At 50.4% G+C, this 16660-nt stretch overlaps 1 long non-coding RNA gene across 1 annotated transcript; it reads right to left on the bottom strand.

The window, feature by feature from the left end:
• Positions 1–391: 391 nt before the first annotated feature.
• LOC125332635 lies at positions 392–15713 on the bottom strand. The gene is made up of 3 exons (XR_007206574.1): positions 15702–15713; positions 2255–2260; positions 392–530 (listed from the first exon to the last, which is right to left on the bottom strand). It is a non-coding gene; the product is annotated as an uncharacterized LOC125332635 (long non-coding RNA).
• Between the last annotated feature and the right edge of the window lie 947 nt (positions 15714–16660).

Below are 16660 nucleotides of genomic sequence, written 5' to 3'. Positions count from 1 at the left end.
TTAAATTAATAGGTGTTATGTACCCAGCTTGAGTGGAAGCAGGTAACAAGAAACCTCTCCAGAAACTGGAGCCATGTTAATGCACAAGCAGAAGCTGGGGTTTAGGGTTTTCTTATGCAAATCTATTTGCTTTTCTCAGTTTCAGCCACTGAGAGAGCTTCCTCTGTAGAGGATGCAATCATGGAAACATAGAATGGTTTGGGAGAGACCTTAAAGACCACCCAGTTTCAACCCCCTTGCCATGGGCAGGAACACCTTCCACTCTCCCAGGTTGCTCCAACCTGGCCTTGGACACTTCCAGGGATGGAGCAGCCACAGCTTCTCTTGGCAACCTGTGCCAGGGCCTCACTGCTCTTTTAGCAAAGAATTTCTTCTTAATATCTAATCTAAACCTGCCTTCCTCCATCTTTAGGTTATTCCCCCTTGTTCAAAATCCCTCTCCAGCTCTCTTGTAGACCCTTTAGGCACTGCAAGGGGCTCTAAGTTCTCCCAGGAGCCTTCTCTTCTCCAGGCTGAACACCCCCAGCTCTCTCAGCCTGTCTAGGATAGAATTTCATCACCTTTTAAGGCCCGTGCACGTGTCTCTTTTCCCCATTCTGTGGCTGGAGAGCTGAGGCAGGGCAGGTTCAGCCCGAGGTCCTGCAGACAGCCCACGGTGAAGGAGATGGACACTCAGAAGTTGGTGCTGCCACTGCTGCCCCATCCTCCCTCCTTCCCTGCCTGACCCTGTGGCAGTACATGGCAGGGACTCGCTGTCCCTGGGGTGAGATGCTGTGGATCATCTCCTGATTGGATACTGAACCAAACATTTCAAAGGACTATTCTTCTATTTAAAAGCATATCTTCTTTGGCTCCCTTATGGAAAGCATAAAAAGCTTTTCAAAATAGCCAGCATGATTATTCATGACTACTCATTTGCAGCAGTGCCTGTTTTCCATGGCAGCACCGATGAGCTCACCTGAATAAAGATTTTTGGGGGAGAACGGATGGCTGGAGGTTTTGCACAAGCAAAGGTGGGGGCTGGCACAGTCCCTTTGGGCTGGGCAAAGACCAGAGACCCCATTCCCATCCCCATCCTGGTGCTGGCCCAGCTGCTGTCGTGCCCTCACACGGCTGTGCTGAGCCTCTGGCACCGGGAACTCATCCCTGCTTGCTTTATTTACCAGTATCCAATGGAGGAATGGCTTGGGGGCACACTGGTTTTTCCAGGGAAGCTCTTGATGGATGGGCTGATGGAGGGTGATGATTCTTGCCAGAAGAACCTGCAGTGGTATGCCCAGGGCTGTGCGAGGAGGATGCGGCAGCGCAGGGGAGGGAGCGCAGCTCACCGAGGTCCCAGCCTAGCTCAGGATGATTTCCCAGCAGGCAGAATGTCCCGTCCCCTTCTGCTCACCCCTGGCCTCCATGTACTGTGACCATCAGGCTGCCGGGACTGGAATTTCCTGACTCCTGAGACCTCGGCTGTGCTGCCGCAACACCCACTGGAGTCTCCTTCGCTTCCCCCCGGTTTTGTTTGTCTGTGGTTTTGCACAGGGAAAAAACCGAAGCAAGCGGAGGTTTCCGGGAGCCCTCGCTCCGCGCCGCCCGTCAGAGAGCAGACAGCAACACTGGGCTGCTTTGATCAGTTTATTGTTGCAGCACATTCGGACGGGGAGCTGCGGGTTCCAGCAGCAGCTGCGAGCAATGTGGTGCAGCCCAAAATCCAGGCAGGGTTTGCCGGCGCAGCCCGGCGCGGGTTGGGCTGTCTGCTGCGTGATGTAACCCCTCCTTTAATTTGTTTTCCAGAAAATTCATTTGGAGGAGTGCTCTGCGAGCGGCTTGGCAGCAGCCGGGGGAAAACGGGCCGGGGAGGACGTCAGCTGTCAGCCCTGGCCAGCAGGATGGCGTGGGGGCTTGCAGGGCTGCTTTCCCTGCCCGGGAAAAACCTTTGGGTCGGGTCCACACCGAGTTACTCCCGGTCACCCACTGTGTCAAGCTCCAGCGCAGGGACCAGAGTTATTTGTACGGCCCGGAGTGCCCAGCACAGAGCACTCTGCACCTGTGGATGTGACAGTAAAACCAGGGATAAATAACAGCCCAAGCAGGAGCCAGTGCAATTCAATCTGGATTAAGTGAATGCAGTTAACTGGGGAAGGATTCTCAGGCTGGCTGAGAACAGCTTTCCTTTCCTCTGTGGGTCTAAGGATGCACGTCCAGGCTAAAAGCATTCGGAGGATACAGCACGGAGAGCTTTGCCTGCTCTGTTCTGCACCACTTGACTCTTTATCTGTAGGATATGGAGGGAGCATGGCTGAGAGAGGGAAGCACTAAGTGTGCCAGCTGCAGTGGGAAAGGCACAAACTGGCAAGTGATCTGCTTGTCTTTGTCCTTCCTTCCTTCCTTCCTTCCTTCCTTCCTTCCTTCCTTCCTTCCGAATTCCTTCCGAATTCCTTCCGAATTCCTTCCTCTCTCTGCTTCTGTTTATTAAGAAGATCCCACTGACTTGTGGTGAGGTTCAAAGCCCTGTTACATCTTCTCCTCCTTCTCTTGGAAGTCAAGGAAAGTTGGGTTGTTCTTTCAGAGCTGCAGGGGACCCCCAAGGCCACCATGCCCACCTGTGCCTTCAAGCAGAACCTCAGTAGGTCCGGCCCTGACAGATGTTTCTGTAAAAGAAGCAACAACTGGTGCTTGCTCTAGGAGACCTCCCCAACCTCCTGGCAGGGTGTCCCAGTCCCTGCTCACCCCTGTCCAGCAGAAAGCTTTGCTTTATCCCAGATTTCCCTTGCTCGTAGCATGTCCCTTACTTGTCTTGCCCTTGAGGGACATGGAGAACAGACTGTCCCTTGGTGACCTTCCAGGAGCAGACCTTGGCCTGTGTGCCATGTCCCAAACAGGATGGGGAGGTCAGTTCTGCATTTCCTGGCAGTGAATATGTGAAGGAGTGTAATTATTTATGGGAAAGGAGGTTAAGGCATATTTTCCTCCCATGTACCAGCCTGTAAGTCTCATTGGGGTCATCAGGGAGAGGGCTACTGGGATAAGGCCACTGGAAATCAGGTCCCTAACTTCTTCCATGACTGCTGACCCTAAGGCTGGAAAAACGGGCACAGGTGATGACCTCACAGGCTCCAATGGGATTAATTTAACATGTGCCTAAATGCTTTGCTGGAGGAGCTCAGAGGCAGCTGCAGGGGGACAATGCAAGGTGGGATGGGAGAGCAGCTGATGACTTTCCTGGTCTCTGGAGCATGGCAATTGCTGGGCATTATGGCTGAGCACTGCGGGTGAGCAGGACGGAGCAAACTCCTCCTCGCTACCTTGCTGCAGGTCACCTCTGCCATAACTCACTGAGTCATTTCCCCTTGCAGAGAAGGACAAGCTGAAGAATTTGGTTGGCCAGATTGTATTTTTTTTTTTTTCCCCTTTTGGAAAAATAATAGCATAGCATTTCCTCTGCCTTGTCCTCTCCCGTGCTGTACTGGTAGCTGCACTGAAGCTGATTGATTAGTTTAATAACAGTCAGTTGATAAGCAGCCATAAAATTATGCACTTTTACTCATCAGGCTGATTGAACTCCTCTGCTGACTGTACAGGAGCAGAATGGCAGAGTTAAAATAATGAGAGAAGCAGCCAAGGGAAAAGCAAGCATGGTGGTGTTATTGTTTTAAAGCTGAGGAAGAAAATGAGTCCAGGGAGGAGCTTTTCCAAAATAAACACCAAAATACAGAGGGAAAATGTTAAGATGTAATTAGCAATGGTACAAGTGCCATTAAATGTCTGCTGGGGTTGGAGAGCTTCTTTTACACCCACCTGGTCTGTTCTGGGGTTTCAGGAGATTGGGTCTGACCCTGTTGAACATCCCCAGTCCCCTTGTCCTCAGAAAAGGTGAGAGGGGCTGAGCCCTTTGCAGGGTGAATAAACTCAGTGGGAAAAAGATGGGAATTCAGTTTGTTGTTTTGCTTGGGGCTGGTCTTGGTTATTTTTTTTTCTAATTCTGGCTAAGGAGGGAAGGATATGAGGATGAAGCTGGGAAAAAACACGACTGGCAAGGGATTGTCCACTCTGCCCCCATGCTAATGGCATCAGTGGAGAGGAGAGGGTGTGATGGGGAGTACCAGGGCTCTTGCAGCCTGGCCTGGCGAGGACAGAACTTCTCTCAGCGATGTCCGTACAGCCCTGAGCTCCGCTCTTTGTGTTCCTGAGCACCAGGGAGCCGCAGTCAGCCTCTGTCCTGCAGGGTGTCAGTCATGCTCTCTGGAGCTACCAAAGGAATTGAAGGTTCCCACTCAGCTGTGAATCAATATTCAGGAGCAGGCAGCGGGGCTGCCTGATGAAAAGCCACACAGCCCCCATCCATGCATGGAGAATGGCATTTAAGGCTTTATATCCCAATAAAATACTTCCCAGTGCCCCAGCATGGCTTGCTCGGGTGACAGGCTCCCTGTTTGTCCCGCACACATTCATTTTATTTATAAGGCCAATTTGTCTGCAATAGGTCAGCCGGCTCCTCGGGCCCGTGATCCCCATCACTCCCACTGCTGTGAAACGTTTTAATTGAACCTGCTCACGTGCTGTGTCCCCAGCACAGAGCTGGCAGCCTTGACCCTGGGCCCCATCTCCATCCTGAATGCAAAACTAGTCAGATTTTCGCTTTGGGGCTCATCTCCCTGAAGGAGGGGATGGGAAGAGGAGAGGGAATAAGCAGCACTTGGCGTTTATTTTCTCCAGAGAAATGTGTGGCAGATGGTTGCACAACTCTTCTTGCCCTTTCTCCCTGCTTGCACCCTGTCCAGGTTGTTCCTGGAAGCAAGGCTCTCTTCCTTATTTGCTCCAAAGGGCTTTGGGTCAGGCCATATGTGGCTGTTGCAGACAACACAGTGAAATATCCAAGGGTGCTGCTTCTCCAGCTGTTTATCATGGGTGCCCAAAACCAGGAACAGGGTTCTGGGTGGACAAGTTTGGGGCTGGAAGCCCTGAACTCTGCTTTGTCTCCTTACTGTTTTGGGTCTGCTTCCTTCCTGGCAGCCTGTGTTCTTCCTTGGGCTCAGCAAAATGGAGGCTGCACCCAAATCCAGAGCACTTCACTGCTAGGAGCAGCTCTGACTGTGGCTCCTTGTCCTCAGACCCCGAATGGAAAAGATAAACACAAACTGAGTTGTAGCAAAGACTTTGCTTTTATTCGTCTTCGTCTGAAGTAAAAACAGACCCTGCAAATCACTAACAAAATGTCTTTCTGCAAGTGCAAATCTTGGTAAAAGCTGTCAGGGTTCCTTTATGCAATGGAGTTGGAAAGCTAAATTTAACTGCTCCTTCAGGCTTCCCTCCCCTTTCTTTTGTTTTCTGGTAAAAGCCCCATTACCAGGATGGAAAGCTTCAGTGTTGAAATTTTCCATTAATGTTTTAAAAAAACAACCACCAACAACCTTTCCAAAAAAAACCAATAGTAAAACCTGCCAAGGCTTCTTTTTCCCCCTCTCCTTATGCTGAGCAGGTGCAAAGAAGAGCCCTTTCCAAAGTAAAGAATGGCACAGGAAGAAAGCGTAAGAGGAGGCAAAGGAAGGTGACATGTGGACAGGGACTGCAATAACAAACAATATTCTGACTCAGGGGATGCTGCAAACACATTGTGTACACTCAAAAATACTTTTTAACCATTTTTAAACCAGTTCTTGCCAACTGAGAAGGGAAGCCTAATAACGAGTGCCCGGTTATTCCTGATTCCTGCTCTTGGCAGATTATTTGGCTTGGTGACCTCCTGAAGTCCTTTCCAATCTCATTTATCCTCTGATCCTATGAGCACAAGTCATTGAGCTCACCAGGGTCCTTGCACAGATTGCATTAAGGATGGTGAAGACAATGTGGCAAGTGAAGAAGAGTTCAGTCCATGCTGAACATCTTCCTCCAGACCTGCACATCACAGAACCACCTGGGTTGGAGAAGACCTTTAAGACCACCAAGTCCAACCCTTAACCCAGCACTGCCAAGGCCACCACTAAACCCTGTCCCCAAGTGTCACATCTACATGTCTTTTAAACCCTCCAGGGATGGTGACTCCACCCCTTCCTTGAGCAGCCTGGTCCAGGGCTTGGCACAAATTGAGGCCATTTCCTCTGTTCCTGTCATTTGTAACTTGGGGGAAGAGCCTGACCCCCACCTGGCTGCCCCCTCCTGTCAGGGAGTTGTGGAGAGTGAGAAGGTCCCCCCGAGTCTCCTTTTCTCCTGGCTGAGTCCCCCCACCTCCCCCAGCTGCTCCTCATCAGATTTGTGCTCCAGAGCCTTCCAGTCCATTCTCTGGTCATGCTGCAGCACAGTTCATGTATAACCCCAAGGATCCTACAGCAGGACCCCCTACAGAATTAGGTTTTTACAGACTTTTCCAGAAGAATCTGGCTTTATTTTGGAGATAAAGGGAAAAGGGGAAGGGGAAGAGGAAGGGGAAGGGGAAGGGGAAGGGGAAGGGAAGGGAAGGGAAGGGAAGGGAAGGGAAGGGAAGGGAAGGGAAGGGAAGGGAAGGGAAGGGAAAGGAAGGGAAGGGAAGGGAAAGGAAAGGGAAGGGAAAGGGAAGGGAAAGGAAAGGGAAAGGGAAAGGAAAGGAAAGGAAGGGAAGGGAAGGGAAAGGAAGGGAAGGGAAAGGAAAGGAAGGGAAGAAAGGAAAAGAAAAAAGAAAAAGAAAAGAAAAGAAAAGAAAAGAAAAGAAAAGAAAAGAAAAGAAAAGAAAAGAAAAGAAAAGAAAAGAAAAGAGAAAAGAAGAGAAAAGAGAAAAGAAGAGAAAAGAAAAGAGAGAAAAGAGAAAAAGAAAAAAGATTTGCCAGTGATTTAAAAAATGATTTATAGAAAGTAGAAGGAATGAGGTGGGAGGCAAAATGCAGGTCTTCAATGCCCCGCTTGTGCCCTCCCCTCTGCGGGGCAGCTCCGGGGCTGCTTTTGTTTTCTTCCTCTGAGTGACCTCCCGGTCACTGCAAATGTCACCGTGGCCCGAGGAACCGCGGCTCCCCGCAGCAGCCCCTTCCGGAGGGGGAACACTCGGTCACCGGACGAGAAACTTGGCTGCAAAGCCCAGAGAGAGCAAAGCGGTGTCAGAAACAACCGAGCCTGGGAACGGGGGGAGAAGGGGCGCGCTCAGTGATCGTCGTTCATCAGCAGACCCAGCACCAATTCTCCAGGGACTTCAAAAACATCCTCAACAGGCTGCAATGCCCCTGTCAAATGCCACCTTTGGAAACAGAGTTTCTTGGTGTTGCTTCACATCCGGACTTTGGCCCCGATGTTCTATCAGTCTGGAGCTGCACAAGCAGCACGGGGTCTTTCCAGGTGGCACGGCTTTATTCTGGGGTTGACATTTAGCTACAGCTGAGATGGGCACGTTAGAGCCATGATAAGGCAAATATTTGCTCAGCATGGAGACCTGCTGATAGGTAAAAATTGCCTGGCATTGCCTCCAGCGTGTCTCACAGGGCATTGAGTGGGGATGCCACTCAATTACTGGGGCTGGAGCCAGGAAAATCCCAACCTCTGGAGGTTCACAGGCTATTAAAGGTACCAGTTACCCCTCTGGGAGCCCATCTTCTGGCTCACAGCCCCATTTGCCACGTGAGCAGCACTGATTTCAAAGTATCAGGCTCTGCATTCATCTACTTAAACCTGCTGAAATCCTGGTGGAGCAGCTGATGGGGACCAGGAACATCTTGTCCCAATTTCCAGCAGGAATCCCAAATGGACCAGATGAGTTACAGTGCCCTGAAGGTGCCTCTTTCCCCCCATGGCCTGCTGGCTGCACACAAGGTGTGGTGTGAGGAATACAGCCTGCTGGCCTGTAAGTGTGCCCTAATCATTTGTCAGCATCGATGTTACCAAAGCTGCCTCCTCTGTTATACAAATTCCCTTGGACCTGCTTTCCAGCTCTCTCCTGCGATCACATTTTTCTCCCAGAGGTCAGCCAGCCCTGTATCCTGTATCCTCTCCCCTCGGAAGCAATCCTCAGCTGTAATGAAGTCCACTCCCAATTTTAGCTTTTGTTTGTTAGCCCTCTCCCCATGATAAATATTTATTATCACGTTTATTATCACATTATTTTGGTGACTCACCGTCCTGAACTTCCCAGCATTGTTTCTGACGGCAACATCTCAGTACCTGTTTCATTAACACCCTGCAAGGAATAAACTTTGCCTCTGTCTCGTATTGACTCAGCCCTGCACCTCCACAACAAAACCCTTCTGCCCCTCCTTCGGGGTGAGTTCATGGCCTGCTCTTTGTCCACTGTGACCACTTCATCCTTTTGCACCGTCACTGCTCTCCCCATGACCAGATGGGGCTATCCTTTCTTTGAATGTCACTGGCCAGCAAACACTGGTCCCAGGGCAACCATCAATTTTCCCTCCAGTGCTGAATTAATCCACAGCCACCATCCTGAGGTCCCCAGCTGAGTGATTGCATTCTTGATGCATGGTGGTGCATGTTCAGCAACGGCCAGCTGGGTTTTCAGAAACACTAATGCCATCTTTCTACTGCAGCACAGGTTTCTCAGGCTGAAATCTCTGATAACCAAAGTCTTATTTTCATTTCTGCAAATTGACATCGAGAGCTCTTCTCCACTTTGTCTCAAAGGCTCATCACAGATCCCTGCCACTGCCCACTCTCGGGTAATGTTAGCTCAAAGATGCAAAGGCATGGGAGACTCTCAGGCTCCGAGGTATCAATAAATCTTAAAAGAAATGGGGATTTTTATATTAATAGGTGTCCTCTGCTCCCTTTCCTCCCTTTCATCTTCCTCCACACTGCAGCCCATTACTGCAGCACTCCACTCACCTGAATCCCTCATCTCTAACCCCACACTCCCCACAGCACTCTATAAACTACTGAAAATCTCTGTCTGGCAGAGCTTCGATCTGCTCGTTACACAAAATCCAGTTTTGTTCTGTTTTTTGCCTGCTTTAGTCCTGCTTGTTTTGTGATCAGTTCAAGACCTTTTTGCTTGCATTCTCTAATCTCCAGCCAAATAAAAAAATCCAGAACCCGTCCTACCCAGGAGCTGTCAGCTTACCCTGTTACCTGCCCATCTTTGTCTCCTTCCACAAACCCAAGGTTTTCAGCTGCTTCTTGCAGAGGAGGTTGCTCATGTCATTTTTGTTTTTTGTTTTCTTTCTCACTCTCACAGAAAAATCTCCCAGCTGCTCCCCCCTCCAAATTATTCCTTTTTCAGACTCAGGGGTTCTCTGCAGTCTGTGCTGACCTGTGTAACTCCATGTGATGCTCCATCTGTTGTTGACTTTTTTGTGTTTACTTACTAAGGGGAAACTGAAAACACAATTTCCAGCTCTGGCCAGTGTTCCTGCCATTCCTCAAAAATAAGATCTGCCGTGGATGGAGCTCTATTTTTGATCTGCTCAAGCCTGTGGCTCAGCCCCAGGGATGCTGGCTGAGGGAGGACATGTGAAAAGTGTCCTGTGCAGTGCTTCATCTCCTGTGAGACACATAATTCTCTCTGCCTCAGTCTCCATACTGAGATGTCAACAGCTGAACCTCCAGTTCAAGTGTATTTATGCATATTTATCCCTGCATGGCCAGTGAGGTGTATTAAAACCAGTTTATTTCAGAAATAGCATCATTTTTCCTGGCGAGGGAGAGCAGCTTCTCTAATTTTCTGTGCCACTTGTATTTTTGGGCTTAGCGAGGCAAAATGCCAAGGAGCGACAGCCTGTTTACCTAAGAGCAGCTAAAAGAGCTGTGTGGCAATCAAGGTATTGAGTGGGTTGGGCTGAAAATAGATCAGCTGGGGAAGGCTTTGATCAGAAATGTTCACTGGGGGACTGGCTGGCCATGAGCACCAGTGACAGCCTCCCAGGGAATATATCCCCCTGCACAAGTGCTGAGCAAGGTACACACTCCTCCCCCCATGAACCACATCATGGAATGGGATTCATTATCAGGAATGGGATCTTTTTTTTTTCCCCCCTGGGAAAACCTCTTTTGAAAGGGTGTTTGTGGCCTCACTGGGATATCACTGATATCCCTGATATCCTTCACCTCAGCCTTCCTCAGACAATTATTGTTTAACCCCTTGAAGCTCTCCTCAGCTCTCCCTAAACCAGGCTCCAAACCTTTCCCGAGCTGTTTTGCCTCTTCCTATGTGTATATGCCAAGCCCAGCCTACCCATGTGATTACCAAACTATTTGCCTGCAGCTTCACATATCTCACTTTATACAGCTCCTTGTGCCAGCTCTCCTCTCTGGGCATGCCTACATAGCAATTTTGGCCCAGGCTCCAGGTCTGGCATGGCTCTTGGCATCCTGACAGGCAGGACAGATTACAGAAGAAAGGCTTTGGGCTTTTTTGGTGGCTCCAGGAAAGCTCTCACCCTGAGATAGGAGAGCATGAACACAGACCAGGCTCTGGCTTTGAAGGTGTGGGGGTTCAACAGGTTCAGTCACAGGCCCTGGGCTCAGCTCCAGAGAGAACAAACAACATCACATCTCTGTAGCACTTTGATCAGGAGTGTTTCCGGTCCTTAATGGCTGTATTTTGCAGCAAATGGGGCACTATGGGCTTCTTTCTTTGCAGTTTTCCAGCTGCAAACATCAGGGAGTCCTGGCCACTGTGCAGGGATACAGCACTGTGAAACCAAGGACTCTCCTCAAGCTGCCAGCCACAGAGCTTGTTACAGACTCAGTGCCCGCTGTTATCAGGAAAACCATGGTTACATCAGGAATTTTCCATTTCCAGGGCTGCCAGGCCCCTAGTCCTGCACCTCATCAGTGGGGAGGAATAAAAGCACCACCTCAGGGTTGTTTGAAGGCCACAGAGCACACTGGGTCCCTCACTGCTCTGGACGACAGTGCCTGTACCTGTCCCCAGCCCTGCTGATGTTTAAGGCTTTATCAGACTCCACAGGAAGGGAGTTGAATGTGGTCCAAGTGAATTCCTGAGGTTTTCCAGCCTCCTGTTGCATCTGGCACAATCCATCTGAGGATCTCAGGGTCACTGGCTCCAGGCCTCCCCCTCCATGTCACACATCTTCCAAAGGCTGGGGTTTGTGTTTTACTCTATAAAGGTATTACAAACTAAATGACTCTGTGAACACAATGATGCTGCCCGTGCAATTCTCCTTGCAGATTTTGGGAATTGCCTTGCTATCCACATCAGTCCATCCCTGGATCAACCAACAGCACAAACCTCATTAAATCCCACTCTCACTGCTGCATGCCTACGGCTCTGGGCGACTCAGGGAAGAGGAAACCCAATTGCCGGCACATTTGGGTTCAGAAAGAGGAAATCAGAACGAGGAATTAAAAATGGCAGACTTCTGCAGTGCCACTGTTTTGCTCCTGGGCTCATGATGCCATGCTGGATCTAGAGCAAAGCTGAGCAGATTTCCAGACACACCAGTGCAATGAGGATCAGTAGCTTGCTGACCAACTTCTCATCAGGGAAACCCAGGGATGGCAGCAAGTCAGTGACATCTCCCAGGTGAGCCCAGAGGGGCTGGATCCTCAGCTTTGGCTGCAGTTCCATGGAAAACAAGACAGCAATGAAATATGTGACCTTCCAGCATCAGCCTGAAGGTCCTTCCTGCCTGATGGAGGAAGCAGAAATGGGACTTTTCTGTCCAGCAGTGACTACACACAGGGCTGTGTTTTCTCACTGACATCCTTTAGTTAGAAGTGAATGTGAAAGGCAATTTCAAGCTTTGAAATGTTGAAAGCCTCGGAAAAAGGAATTTTCAAGCATGGGGACCATTATAGGTTTTAGCTGATGCCTGAATACTTCAAGGGTGGTATTTTGGGATGTTCCTTATGCTGCTGAATCACAGCCCAGACACTGAGGTTTGAGAACTGCTAGTTTAGGGGAGATGGTTTCAGACACCGAGGTGGAAGGTTGGAGGCACAGCATTACTGCTGCACGCACTTGGCTGGTTACTGGGATCAGCTGACACTCTTCAATTTGTTAAATCAGGAAATCTGACCTTAAATCCAAGCCCAGAGATGCAACCATGGAAAGAGCACTTCCAGGAATAGGCCATTTATCCTGTAGCTGTGCACGGAATTACAGCAAGATAATAACTCTGGGACATGGTTTATTTCCCCCTGGGTGCTGTGCCTTCTGGGTGCTCAAAAGAAGGCTTTTTCTTGTGGTTTTTTTTTAGTTTAGTTTATTTTTATTTTTAATCCTAACATTGGCATTCCCCTACTTGCTGATTCCAAGGGTTTCAGTTTTACAATGGAGAAAATGGATGAAACTGGAAATACCTTGGTGCTGCCTCCATGGGAAGGGTGCCTGTCAACCTCCCAGCCCTGCTCTGTCCATAACATCCAACTTTTAGCTTCTGTCTCTGTGGGATGCTGGCACTGACTGCTCATCATTATGGGCCAAAGTACCAGAACCAGCACATCAGCTACAAAACCCAGCCACTGCTACAGCACATTGTTAGCACCCCTAACAAATGCTGTGCCACTGGAAATCCCAGGTGCCCAATAATCCCTGTGTAAGCAAGCACAGGAACCAGCCTAGCAGCCAGCTCCTGGCTTGTTTGCATTCAATGTGCATTTAGAAGCAGGCAAAAAGTAAAATAGCGTGAGTGGATAACACTCCCTGGAAGACCACTTGTATTTCAGATCACCTCAGCTGAGTGTCACATTCAAAACTCACTAGAAAACCTGGGGAAATTATTTGCAGGGCTATCGAAGCTCAAAGAACAGCTCCAGTCAAGGGCCCTTTATTCCATGGGGTTTGCAGGCAGGGCTTATGTAGTTGACGTAGGGATCATGTTCTTTTTCAGGAAAGAATTTCAGGGAGGAAAACTGGTGGGTACTGAAAGCAGCTTTGTGTCGTACCACTAGATTCCAGGCAGGACACCTGGGTCCTTTTGCATCTTCCTGATCCCAGGGACAGTCAAGAGTGGCTGATGCTGAGGGCTGTCTGTTGCTCCACTGGGTCACAGCTGCAGTCCCTGGGTAAATCTCCCTGTACTCCCTTTCCACCCAGGAATGACCCTTTTAGAGCACAGCTCATCTCATCCCAAAGGAGTCAGCTGGAATGAGTAAAAAAATTCCTACAAACCCATCTTGCAGGCTGCTCCCTCCTCCAAGGATATTAAACCTTCTCCAGGCATGTGTGAGACCCCTGCCTTGGCCAGGGGCTGGGGGAGAGGAGCAGGACAGCTCTGCTCAGCCAGGCAGGAGGATTTGGGAAGTCACAACACCCTGGTGACCCTCTCCAAGTTTTGCCCTTAGCTGGGAAAAGCCCCCATGTGATGCTTTTCAGAATTACCACGAAAATCATTGTTTCCTTTAATTCCATTGCTTCCTTTAATTCCAGGGGTGGAAAGGGGGATCTGTACAGCCCCTCAATGCATTTATATCCACCATAACTTTAAGTGCAATGCTCAGACCAGGGAAAGCTTTCCTCATGGCTCCTGTGTGGCCACGGATATCCTATCAGGTCTACAGTGGGAAGGAATGTCCACATCCTCCTCACCTGATCTATACCTCTCCAGGTAAATTAAAATTATGCCTTTTGCTCCTGCTGACATTCTAGCTGCCTGCTTTTGGTCTAAAAGCATGGAAAATTGGGGGTTTGGCATAGACTGTTATGGGCAACATACACAAAGTATTCATCAGCACCTTGGGATTAAGTAGTCCCTGGCATTTTTGGCAGGAAAACAGGTAGATGTGATCAGACAGTTTCTCTGTCACTTCCTGTTCACTGTTTGTGAACCAAGGGATAATTTCCAGCTTTGTTTGATGGTACCTTTGCATTCCCAAAGAGCTGAAGCCTACAAGGCTTGTGCCAACAGGTAGCCAGGTATAGAGGGGAGGGAGAGAGAGAGAGAGAAGGGGGGATTTACTATTTCTGGGACACAAGAACCCATCCAAGGATTCAACCTGAACTCTTACAACCAGGGAAGACCAGGTCATGTATGGGATCACTCATCCCTCTAATGAGTGGCTTCCCAACGAGTAGGAGTCTGTTACCTACCCCAGTATCTGAACTCACTCTGTCATCTCAAACTGGTTTGAACAGGAGATAAGATCCACAGAAGAACTCCTCTGGCTTAAACTGAGCTGTCCTAATCATCCTTGTCCTGCATGGGCAAGGTAACAGAGACACAAGGAGCCACTGGCAGTGATTTGAAGTCTGATGGTTCCAAGTGATGGAAAACACGAGTGTGCATGTGTGGGTGTTGGTGTTGTGAGACATTCACAACCAGACCCTGCCCCCAGCACATCGGGCTTCAAATTCTGCTTTTGTTTTTGTGTAAAGCAGCTCGTCCCTGTCCAGGCAAGAGCAGGGACAGAAGCCAAGCCAGGCTGCAGGTACTGAGGGGACAGGAAAGAGCAGCTGTGGCAAGCAGCAAGCGTCCAGCCCAGACCATCTGCTGCTGTTGGATTAATCTCTAACCTGCACTCTTAGCTGGCCAAGGGAAACTTGTTAGGCTGAATTTGTATCTCCAGCTTCAGGTTACAGCCTGGCATGTTAAAATAAACCATCCCTGACTTTGCTTAAAAAAGCTGGGTTGTGGATTGGAGATGGAGAAGAAATTGTGGAGGGAGCTGTTTGTGATCACCAGTGAGGGGAGGAGGAGACAACTCCATGCTGCCAACAGCTTGAGCATGGCCAGAGCACCTCCTTGAGAAAAAGGAAAGAATCAGAGCCCCAGGATAAAAGGAGTGTCTGAAAAGAGCCTTGGACCCATGAGAAAAGGCTCTCTTCCACTCTGGGATCAAGCGTTGTGTGCTCTGGAGGAGCAAATTTGAAACATTTTTTTATTCTCTTGTTACTATTGTTTCTCATTACCACTGTTTGTCTTGTGTTCTCTTGCAAACCATCCTCTGCCAGAAGAGTAGCAATCTTGAAAACTTGGATGTATTGTGGAGGAAGGAGGAGGGTTTTTTTAAATTTCCTTTATAAAAATGTGAAAATAAAATAAACAAAAACAAAACCTCAGATGTTTTCTCTGCCATTGAAAAGGTAAGGAGAGAAACAGAAATGTCTGGAGAAAAGCTGTCTCCCAGCTTTGTTGAAAGCTGGAGAAGGAGGAGATGGATGAAAAGCACTAAAAAAAAGCAAAGTTTGAGGAGTGGACTTGAAGGCTGCCTTCCTGCTTATCTGATTCCCCTGCAAACGGGGCCAACTGTCTCGCAGGATGGTTTCAGGTAACATCTGCCCGAGTCTCCTGACTCATCTGTGTGTGGGTTTTGGATGTGCTGGAGCTGAGCTGAACCTGCCAGGCTCTTACAGTTTGCTTTTACACACATGGAGGAGAGCTGGGCTGGTTGGACCGAGTGTTACAAAGCCTCTTTCTAGGAAAGAAGCTTTGCGTAACAGAAGGGAAAAATAGGTCGTTGTCAAGGTTTAGGGCATCTGCAGAAGAAAGTAAACAAGTGGTGCAGCGTGGCCGGGCTAGAGGGGAGAGCAGGATCTGCCCCTGCTCAAGACAAGGCCGTGCTTGAAGGAGGGTTTGGCTGGGAGCAAAGTCAGCTTCGTGTTTACGGCAGCGGGACACGGATTCTCCACGTGATCCCTGGCGAATCACCCCATCCCAGCGCTGTGTCTGGGTGCAGGGAGGAATCACCGCCCCACGACACCCAGGGCTGTGGGTGCCAAGCTCTGCGGGGCACAGCGTGAGCCTGGGCATGACACAGACCAAACAGAGCCTTGGGATCGCTGTGGAGCTGCTGCAGGAGCGGGAGGCACACGGAGACAGGGGACCATGGCCATGGCAGACCCAGAGCAGAGCCCGTCCCAGGGACACTGGGAAAGAAACAAAAAACAAGGCAAAAAAATAACAACCGCCTACCGCCTGCAAAAGCACCGCAAAGTCCTTACAAATGCCCTCGGGCATCGGCCAAGCAAAATCCCAGGGGAGATTTTGGGAAGAGGTCCAGCTGCCTCCCCGGGTGATAGAGAACCGCAGCACGGTACCTTCCCGAGGGCCGGGGAGGCTGGGCGGCCACCAGCGGCCGGCTGTGTGCGGGCAGCACGGGCTGTGGCCGTGCCCTCCCCGCGAGGGTACAGCCTGTGCCGGAGCTCTGGCACCCGGGGGGCTCTGCGGAACATCTGCCAGCTGCCCGGCCCCCGCCGCCAGCCCGCCAGGACATCTTGTTTGTGTTTTTCTGCGGAGCACACTCCCAGCGGGTTATGTCAGAGGTGAGGAATGCAGGGCCACCCTGTGTCATGAGATCAGACTCACATTTTTAGGCTGAGCGCTTACCGTATTTGCTGGGAAGCGGCGCGCAGGCGGCGCGGGGGCCCCGCAGGGGTGGGAGATCCCCCTTCGCCTGCATCCCGCTTTTCCAGCCCTCGCTCCAGCGGAGCCGGGTGGAGCGGATGGGGCCCGTCTGCTGGAACAAGCTCTCTCTCTGTTCCTCGCAAGGAGCAAGAAAGGAAACGCAGTGAATTAAGGCGAATGAAAAGGCGGCAGTGAAAGGCGGCCGGGCGCGCTGCCAAGCGCGAGGGAAGCGCGGCCAGAGAGCTGGTGGCGAGCTGCTCTCTGCCGCCAGGGAAGGCATCGGCACCCGGCACTGCCCCACCGCGAAACTCACCCAGACACCCACAAAACATCCCCGTCCCAGGGGCTGAAAGCGTGGCGAGAGGCATGAGCGCACCCAGGGCCAGCGGGGAGGCTGGGCTTAAAGCCCTTGGTGTGAAAGCACTTTGACCCAAAACACCGCCCAGAGCCGCGGC

The sequence above is a fragment of the Corvus hawaiiensis genome, chromosome 1 (assembly GCF_020740725.1).
Source record: "Corvus hawaiiensis isolate bCorHaw1 chromosome 1, bCorHaw1.pri.cur, whole genome shotgun sequence".
NCBI lineage: Eukaryota > Metazoa > Chordata > Aves > Passeriformes > Corvidae > Corvus > Corvus hawaiiensis.
This window is presented reverse-complemented; position numbering and strand designations above follow the sequence as displayed.